Source organism: Leucoraja erinacea, chromosome 24, assembly GCF_028641065.1.
Source record: "Leucoraja erinacea ecotype New England chromosome 24, Leri_hhj_1, whole genome shotgun sequence".
Classification (NCBI taxonomy): domain Eukaryota; kingdom Metazoa; phylum Chordata; class Chondrichthyes; order Rajiformes; family Rajidae; genus Leucoraja; species Leucoraja erinaceus.
This window is the reverse complement of record NC_073400.1, coordinates 8,411,322-8,421,309: the sequence shown is the minus strand read 5'-3', so window position 1 is coordinate 8,421,309 and position 9,988 is coordinate 8,411,322.

The window sequence follows — 9,988 nt, the reverse complement described above, 5'->3', positions numbered from 1 at the left end:
TGAGAATGTGAATCACTCTGTAGCTTTAGATGGACGGAAAGATTGCCACAATGCTGATAGCCTTGCCCATCAGCTGAATTGCTTTACCAAAGTTGTATTTGCTTCCTAAGATCCATGAGAAACTTATCCGGAAACTTTGCAAAAGAACCAGATAACTTTTATTGTGTTCCCAGTTAAAGTTTAATCTTCAATCAATATCTTGGGTGGGGGGGGGGGGGGAATCCATCCTTCATTACAAAATTGTTTAATCAATACTTTATTCCTGGTTGCACAGCTTCTCCATGTGAAAATTAGCTGCTCTATGTCCTATGTAGTTAGCATTGAAGTACTTTGACATGCAATTTTTCTCAGAACTTACATATTTTGGAGTATTTGTAAAACCATTTCAACAATTTGTTTCCTTCCTGTAACCCTGAGAGCATGTGACCTTATGTCCAGTGGTGAGAGAGAAACAGAAGTCCTTGGGAAGCTGAGCTAATGGTAGCTGCAAAAAATGTTTGCTTCAGTGGTTGGGGTTAGAATTTTTAATTATGAACAAATTATTGTTACAACACACAAAGGGAGTGCAGTGGAAATGAAGAGAGAGACATAAACTGAAGATCGACTACCTTCATACAGAATAGGAGGGCAAGATGTGTTTATGCAATGAAGTCTGCTTGAACAAATTGGCATGCAGCATTGAAAAATAATTAATGCAACTCAACAGAGAAGGAACATAAGGAGCCTGTTCATCACCTACATTGACAAAAGGTGTTTGGATCAGATGAAGACACTGGGGACTTAATATTAGCATTCGTGTGATTAAAATATATTTCTCACTACAAATGTAATTTTTTGGAAACTGCATACTTTGCAGTTCTGAAGCTTTTTAATGAGGGGGAAATTATCAAACAACAGCTCGTATCTATCTGCAGCAAATCTCCGTAATGTGAACATTTTTTTCAGGCCCACTGAAGTATTATGTTAATGGATCAATGTTCCAAAAGGCAGGAATGCTATCAGCATTCTTCAGGATTTTAGATAGATTTTGTGTGTGCACGAGAATTGACCTATTATTTACAGCACATTATAACATTCTAGGTTGGGGTCAGAACACTAGGAGTAAGGAAATTAATAATTAAATACAATCAGTTACTCACAGTGCCCTCCACAATGTTTGGGACAAAGACCCATCATTTATTTATTTGCCTCTGTACTCCATAATTTGAGATTTGTAATAGAAAAAAATCACATGTGGTTAAAGTGCACATTGTCAGATTTTAATAAAGGCCATTTCTATACATTTTGGTTTCACCATGTAGAAATTACAGCAGTGTTTATACATAGTCCCCCCATTTCAGGGCACCATGATGTTTGGGACACAGCAACGTCATGTAAATGAAAGTAGTAATGTTTAGTATTTTTATCCTTTGCATGCAATGACTGCTTGAAGTCTGCGATTCATGGACATCACCAGTTGTTGGGTGTCTTCTCTGGTGATGCTCTGCCAGGCCTGTATTGCAGCCATCTTTAGCTTATGCTTGTTTTGAGGGCTAGTCCCCTTCAGTTTTCTCCTCAGCATATAAAAGGCATGCTCAATTGGGTTCAGATCGGGTGATTGCCTTGCCAACTCAAGAATTTACCATTTTTTAGCTTTGAAAAACTCCTTTGTTGCTTTAGCAGTATGTTTGGGATCATTGTCTTGCTGTTGAATGAACCGCCAGCCAATGAGTTTTGAGGCATTTGTTTGAACTTGAGCAGATAGGATGTGTCTATACACTTCAGAATTCATTATGTTGTTACCATCTGCAGTTGTATCATCAATGAAGATAAGTGAGCCAGTACCTTCAGCAGCCATACATGCCTAGGCCATAACACCCCCACCACCGTGTTTCACAGATGAGGTGGTATGCTTTGGATCTTGGGAAGTTCCTTCTCTCCTCCATACTTTGCTCTTGCCATCACTCTGATCTTCTCTCCCACCTAATTATATGTGCCAGGATTGTTAGCCTCTAGAAAAAGCGGAGCACTGCTAATCTAAGTGGTTTTCTTTCTCTGGAATATGAACATTTATCCAGCACAGGATCAGTGTCATAGTCATACCAAATCTTCAACATGGGTATAAAAGTTAGATTTTGTGAATCTTTGGTTTCATATAAAAAGTATGGAGACATGTTTATTAACACCTGTTGCACTGGACCAGTCATTGGAAGAATACCTCCCCAAACAAGTTCACTATTCCCCTTTCAGTCAAGATCAAATAAGTTACAGGGATCGACAGGGACACCTCAAAGTTTCTCTGTAAAAATTTGGGATTGATATTGACAGTCAGGAAATCCAAGCAAAGAACTCGTACGCACAAGTGATCTTCCTACTCCTGAGCACTTTGGCTTTTTCAGTCAGTAAAAAATAGAAAGCAACAAGGAATGAAACAACAGTAAGCAGACCTTAGTTCTCCCTTGACCAACCTGTGTGACATTGTCCATGTACTTGCACCTTGAATATTGGACTCAAAACCTTTACAGGGCACATGCTATGATAATTCTAGATGGGAACAATGTGGACAATTGTTACTCTTTGCAGGCTCTTCCAAGGAAGCAGGAGAATTTGCAGGAATTCAACACAAAGAAACAATGATTTGGATCCATGACTTACAATAAAAATGAACACAGTTGATTGCAGGAGTGCGGAGCAGAAGGTGAGAATGATATAAGTCACAATACGTTGCACGGTGATGGGCTCCGAGGCGGAAGCCTGGAATGCAGAGTAATTCTGGTTCTCCAAGTGCCCCGCTAATTTTGACAGCAGTTTACGCAATTACTCAGGTCACTATTTCCCACAGTCATATATCAGCCCAGGTCCAACAGCAGCTTAGAGGGATTTGAACACCACTTGGTCCAAAATAAATATTCTGCTACGGTTGTAGCATGATCAGGGAAGTAGGGTGATTGATGGTGGACAAATGGGTAATAACATAAACATTGATAATACTTGTAATTCATAGACAATACCTTGGAGGAGTCTGCGTCTTTTGGCAATTGAACAGATGGCACTGAACCACGTATAATGTGATAATAATTCATGATGTTTCTTTGTGCTAGCCTTTATCATTTATTTATAAGAATTGTTGCGATTCTATAAAATATTTTAACCATTCTGCATTATCCCACTCCCTGTAATTATATATAGTGCAGATTTTAAAACATCATTTAATTAATATAAACGGATCAATTATCACTGTGTGTACAGAATAAAATTACAGAAAAATCAATACAAAAGTACTGAGAGAGACTTCATAATAAAAGGGAATTCAGACATCAGGAATTGAGAAGAAGACAGTTCTTGAGAGTGCGATAGTGTGTCTGGTGTCATTGGTCTATGTAAGGACTAGTCACCTGACCACCCCATCGCTAATGACACCAATGGTGCATGGAAATAATTAGTGCAAGGTACTAGCAAATTCTACAAAGAGTGTGGAAAGATTTGCTGAACAGTCCTATGGATGTTTGTGCGAACGTACTCCATGCTGTAAGGGAAGTTAGCTTTGTTCATTGTTTACTGTTTTATGAAAAGTAAAACCACAGTAAACTGTTTTAGGTGTAGATGCTTTAAATTCAAAGAATCAGAACAACATGGGAAGATGTCCAAGCCAGGGAAATTAATATTAACTTAAATGGGCGGCAATAGTACGAGAAAATTTCCATATAAGACTCTGGGAGATAAAGCCACAGGTGGTGTGTTCGGACTACCTATTAAATACAATTGACTGGTGATGAAATCACAATAATATTGTCTAATCTGGAGGAGGTCCAACAGCACTTTGAAACCTTCCCTCCCCTCTGTATAATCATTCAAAATAGGATAGGTGAATAGAGAGGTGTTCAGAAAATTAAATTTGACTAGCTGCACATACACGTCGCACATATAAAATCACAAACCTGTGCTCAGTGATCACTGGGATTCTATTTCCTGTCTACTTCCATGTCAGAGGAAAAATACGTTGTTTGCCTAATTCTAGAGAACAAAACATTCTAATGTGGTTTAAACAACAGGTCGATTAAATGCATCAATCAATGATCCCTCCACAGGAAAACCATTATAGAGTATATCTAATTAGGTGAAGACGACCTTTTCTGGAATCATCACAACTCAAAAGGCTAAATTGTTGAAATGCAACTGATTTTCTGCCCTTTTTCTAAAACTAATCTATAATTAGAGGCTTCCTGTTCCTCAGGCACCCTGTTATACAATCAACATAACCTAATTTCCAGGTTATTTGACAGTGTCTTGAAGCTAACAAGGATGAACAAAAAATAGTTTAAAAAAACAAAAAATGCAAGATAGCAGACAAGCAAAACATTTAAAAAAGCAGTAAATAATTTATATGTGCGAAGAGAGAGCAGAAAAAGTAAACATGGATTCCTTGGATGCAGAACATGAGAAATTGTGTTGTTGAGGAATAAGGAAATGACTATTTGTTTACCGATAACACATCTTAACAACAAAGGATATAATATATTCAGGAAAGAGGGGGAACCATGAGTCTAACAAGATTCATGTTAGACTGTGATAATTGTGGATGCAGAGTAAGTGATGTAAGCGGGGCTTGAATGCCATTACCACCTACAAGGCAAAATCAGGAGGCAGCTCAAATGACAGCGAAGCATCACTCCCTGACGAGCTCAATACGTTCTATGACACTTTGATAGGGAGAACACTGATGTGCCTTCCCGAGCCCCCATTCGCCGTGATGGTATTTCAGTCACAGTCAGAGGCCGACGTCAGAAGATCCTTCAGAAGGGTGAACCCTCGGAAGGCGCCTGGACATGATAGTATACCCGGTCGTGTTCTCAAAAACTGTACAGACTAACTGGCTGGAGTTTTTGCGGACATTTTCAACCTCTCACTTCTGAGGTCTGAGGTTCCCACCTGCTTTAAAAGGGCATCAATAATACCAGTGCCCAAGAAGAGTAAAGTGACGTGCCTCAAGGACCAGTGGCACTAACGTTGTGGTGATGAAGTGCTTTGAGATGTTGATCATGATGCCTATCAACTCCTACCTCGACAAGAACCTCAACCAACTGCGGGTTTGCTTACTGCCACAACAGATCAACGGTGGATGCGATCTCACTGTCTCTCCACGTCGCTCTGGACCACTTGGCCAACAAAAACTCATATCTCAGGCTGTTGTTCATAGAATACAGCTCGGCGTTTAATACCATCATCCCCTCCAAGCTGGTTAGCAAGCTCACGGATCTGGGTCTCTGCGCATCCCTCTGCAATTGGATCCTCGACTTCCTCATCCACAGACCACAGTCTGTCCATATTGGTGGAAATGTGTCATCCTCAATAACAATCAGCATGGAAGCACCTCAAGGCTGTACTCACCCTATACTCATGACTGCATAGCCAGACATAGCAGGGTTCTCACTTAACTTTTTTTCGCAGTTGTCAGCCGGGCAACCTAGGCAGCTTTTTAGGTTGCCAAATGACAGTTTAGATGGTCATTTAAGACGGCTTACATGACGCGTGCGATAATGTGCTCGGACGAAGTGCTTAGTTACCAGTCGGAATTATGCTCAATGAAGCATTCACATATTATTTCTGCTTCAAATAAAGTCACAAACTAAACATATTCACCAATCAGGACATGATATATACCACAATGACATGCAGCAAAATTATAATACAGTATATACAGTATCTCAACTCTTTTTACATGTTGTAATAAATGCAATTTCTATTATTTCTTTCCACTTCCAAACAAAAATGTGGTTGGATTATTCAGCATATGATCAACCTCGGTGAGACCAAGCTTGTCGATCGCTTCGCACAATACCTCCACTCAGTTCGCAATAACCAACCTGATCTCCCAGTGGCTCAGTACTTCTGCTCCCTCTCCCATTCCGAATCCGACCTTTCTGTCCTGGGCCGCCTCCATGGCCAGAGTGAGGCCCACTGCAAATTGGAGGAACAGCACCTCATATTTGGCTTGGGTCGTTTACACCCCAGCGGTATGAACATTGGCTTCTCCAATTTCAGGTTGTCCTTGCTTTCTCCCTCCTTCCCCTCCCATTTCCAGCTCTTCCACAGCCTACTGTCTCCGACTCTTTCTTCCTTTTTCGCGTACTCTCCACCCCCCCCCCCCCCCCCCCCCGACATCCAGTCTCATGAAGGGTCTAGACCCGAAAAGTCGCCTATTCCTTCACTCCATAGATGCTGCCACACCCACTTGATTTTAACCAGCTTTTTTGTCTACCAACGGGATCCCACCACTGGCCACATCTTCCCATCTCCTCCGCTGTCGGCTTTCTGCAGAGACCGCTCCCTCCGTAACTTCCTGGTCAATTCGTCCCTTCCTACCCAAACCACCCCCTCTCCTGGCACTTTCCCTTGCAACCGCAGGAAATGCTACACTTGTCGCTTTACCTCCCCCTTTGACTCCATTCAAGGACCCAAGCAGTCTTTCCAGGTGTGGCAGAGGTTCACCTGCACCTCCTCCAACCTCATCTATTGCATTCGCTGCTCTAGGTGTCAGCTGCTCTACATCGGTGAGACCAAGCGTAGGCTTGCCGATCGCTTCGCTCAACACCTCCACTCGGTTCGCAATTACGAAAATGATCTCCCGGTGGCTCAGCATTTCAACTCCCCCTCCCATTCCGAATCCGACCTTTCTGTCCTGGTCCTCCTCCATGGCCAGAATGAGGACCACCGTAAATTGGAGGAGCAGCAATTTACATCCCAGCGGTATGAACATTGACCTCCAATTTCAGGTAGTCCCTGCTTTTCCCTTCCCTTCCGAGCTCTCCCTCAGCCCACTGTCTCCGCCTCTTCCTTTCGTCTTCCCACCGTATCGTACATCCCTCTGTCTGTTTCGTGCCTTCGGGTCTGGGGGGGGGGGGGGGGGTGGGTGGGGGGGGAGGGGGGGGGGGGGGGGGGGGTCCTGTGGCGGTTTCTGGGAGTACGCTACTCCCTGGTTCACCCCCCTCGGCATTTAATGGACTGGTCTGGTGGCGGGGCCCAGCTACGAATATAAGAGCAGGGGGTTTTAGTGGCAGTTGGTCTTCAGTCTCCCATTGAGGCATAGAGTAGTGTGCTGTACTAATTAAAGCCTTTACAGAATTCACCTGGCTCCTCGCCTTCATTCCGGGCTTTCCACGCACCCGCTACACTATCTTGTTTTAATTGAGTAGGGTTTTGATACAATCCCACTTGGAGTAATGTTTGTAGTTTTTATATCTGTACCCAATATTTGATGTACTTTACTTAGAGATATCATAATCAAGGCTCATTCAGCTAATCACTGGGTTGAAGAATGTTGTCCAATGAGGGGAGTTTGAATATGCCGATACTTTCTGTAATTTAGAATGAGAGAAATCTACGTGGCAACATATAAAAACAGTGGTGGTTTCCAAATGTATGTATTTAACAACCAATTCTACATCATCACTACCAACTTCGATCTCTTACCAAATTGCCAGAGTTTTGTTCAACATCCAGTAGATGAAGAGAAACTTCCTCTGACAAAATATAGTTCAGCCTCATGCCATCATACTTGGATCCTTCGAGAAACCTCATTCCCCAGCAACCAACTTCATCCTTTTAAATTGAACTAGACTGTTAGCATAATTTAGATCTCATTTATACACTGTCACTAGCACTGTCACGGCCTATCTGCTGTGAAACCCTTATCTAGACATCGCTATTTCAACATACTGACCAAGCCTTGTAAGTTCTACATTCCAGAAATATAATGTTATCAAAAAGCTCTGTTCCCTGTATCCTAACATGTGTCAGTCACGTTCATGTCACTGTTTGCTGGTGTTTTACGATCTACGGTGATTCCATTTGAGCAACACTTTGATTTCAAAATTCTCAACAGGATTATGAAATAAAAGTTATGCCATTCTGAAACAAAGTTTAAAAACAGAGGGTCTGATGTCTCAATATAATCCCCTTCCTATCCAAACAAAACCACAGGTAGAATAGAAATAGGAAAGGAGACCACTTGCTCCATTTTCTTTTGTTTGATAATGTTCTTATGAGACTTTTTGTGATTAAAAGTCGACTATATGAATCAACGTTGCACAACATGAGGCCTTTGAGACATATTAACATGAGATCTTTCTTTTCAACTCACACAGGAAACTTTGAGGTGGCAATTGAAGCTAAGTAGATAGGAGATTCTGCTGGTCAATAGGCTTCATTCCATGTAGGTTTTCTTATTCTTCTTGGACCACCTCTCTAGATCGAGGATAATGTTTCGATTTCTGGCCTTGCAGGTTCTGAATGGAACCTACGAGACATGTGCAGGACGCCCTCCCTCTATTGTTTACATTGGACTTCTCTGTGCTCTCAATACATTCAGTCAAGGTTTTAAGTACCATCTTGATTGTTCCTTATCCACATTGAGTGGTCATGAGTCAAAGTTTACAGTAAGTGCGCTATAACATTTTTCAAGGTTAGTGCACATCTAATAATCTCTTACGGTGATATAATAGGATGCCTTTTTGAAGATCTGGCGTTAGGTACATGAATAAACTGGCTTGCCAACCAGATCAGACTCAAAGCTAGGGTTGATGGCCTGAGAGAGCATGCTAATGATGATGGCTCACTTTATCTTGCATTGAGTTTGGACAATTTTGCAGAGGCAACTTGGTGATACTTCTTGCAGTGCCTTGATTTGCCTACTGTAGGAGAAGGAATAATAAAGGAGGGCAAGAATCACTGCTGCCTGGTAGACCATGTACTGACGGTGAGGTCTCAGTCTTCAAAATTTTCTCAATCAACTAAAACCTGGCACATCTGTGTGTGCCTTTGCTTCGAGGTGCCTCCAAAGAAACTGGAAATTGTCCACATTTTCCAGAGTCTTGTCATGAACCTTAATTCACAGAGGGCAGTGTTGTGCAATGGAGGTAGGTTAGTAGAGACCTCAATTTTCTTTATTTAAACATAATTTTTTTATAACAAGAAGCTCCTTTGGTTTCAAAGCAAATTCCCTATCCTCTCCTTTGGATCAATGTTTACCCGTTTTCTGTTCGGGGAACGTGTATGATTTTTCAAACTATTGCAGCACCTGTCTGCACATTCTTCTCTCAAACACTTATGCCCATGTATAGAAAATATTATTTACAAGTTCACAAGGCTAATGTTTTGGCAGTAGAGGGCTGGTGGTCGTTAAGGTATAAGGGGATAACGAGTAGGTGAGAAAATGGAGAAGCCTAATATAATGAAAACAAATTCGGCAAATTCCGAATTGGCTAATTTTACCTAGTTTTTAATGTATGAAGCAGATCCTACATTCCTTAGTATTCATAGGCAATCATTTTGGATACTAAAGGAAATAAAGCACCAGTCACTAGTGCCAGAGATTGCGGCTTAATTTTTCCTTTTGACACGAAAGACTGCAGATGCAGGGATCTTGAGAAATAAACAAAGTGCTGGAAGAACTCAGGTCAGGTAGCATCTGTGGAGTGAACAAACAGGCAACATTTCGGGTCGGGATCCTTCACCAGTCTGAAGATGTGTCTGGACGAGAAGCATCGTCTGTCCAATCTATCCACAGATGCTACCTGAATTGCCGAGTTTCTCTGGCACTTTTATGCTCAAATTTGCTGTGACTGATTCCCACCTACACACTGGGACCAGTTCAAACTGATTGCAAATGGTCTCAATCTATGGACTAACTATTAGAATAAAATACAACATTGTATGCATATAGGGAGGCTTTGACTTTACTTCCTTTTGTGCTCGTTCCTTCTCAATGAATTTGGCAAAAGTTTGATAAAACACATAAACAAGAAAGAGAGAAGCCATCGTCTACAGATTTGGTCAGAAAGCTTTCTTTTTCCTACCTGTTAATCTGGATTGCTCTCCTGATGTATGTGCAGAATATCATATCTAATTATGAATTCCTTGTCCAAAGAGTGTGGCCATTCCGTACGTGAGCAATATTCTGTCAAAAGCCTTCTCCCAGTCAATAAATGTGTCCAACTCCTCTCCCGCATAT